Source organism: Oncorhynchus keta, chromosome 20, assembly GCF_023373465.1.
Source record: "Oncorhynchus keta strain PuntledgeMale-10-30-2019 chromosome 20, Oket_V2, whole genome shotgun sequence".
In the NCBI taxonomy this organism is placed as follows: domain Eukaryota; kingdom Metazoa; phylum Chordata; class Actinopteri; order Salmoniformes; family Salmonidae; genus Oncorhynchus; species Oncorhynchus keta.
This window is the reverse complement of record NC_068440.1, coordinates 46,051,480-46,051,740: the sequence shown is the minus strand read 5'-3', so window position 1 is coordinate 46,051,740 and position 261 is coordinate 46,051,480.

Below are 261 nucleotides of genomic sequence, written 5' to 3'. Positions count from 1 at the left end.
CATCTTCTCCAATATTTGGAACCAAGGACTGATCACCCCAATCCACAAAAGTGGAGACAAATTTGACCCCAATAACTACCGTGGGATATGCGTCAACAGCAACCTAGGGAAAATCCTCAGCATTATCCTTAACAGCAGACTCGTACATTTCCTCAATGGAAACAATGTACTGAGCAAATGACAAAATGGCTTTTAACCAAATTATTGTATGACAGAAAACATATTTACCCTGGACACCATAATTGACAAACAAACCAAAAC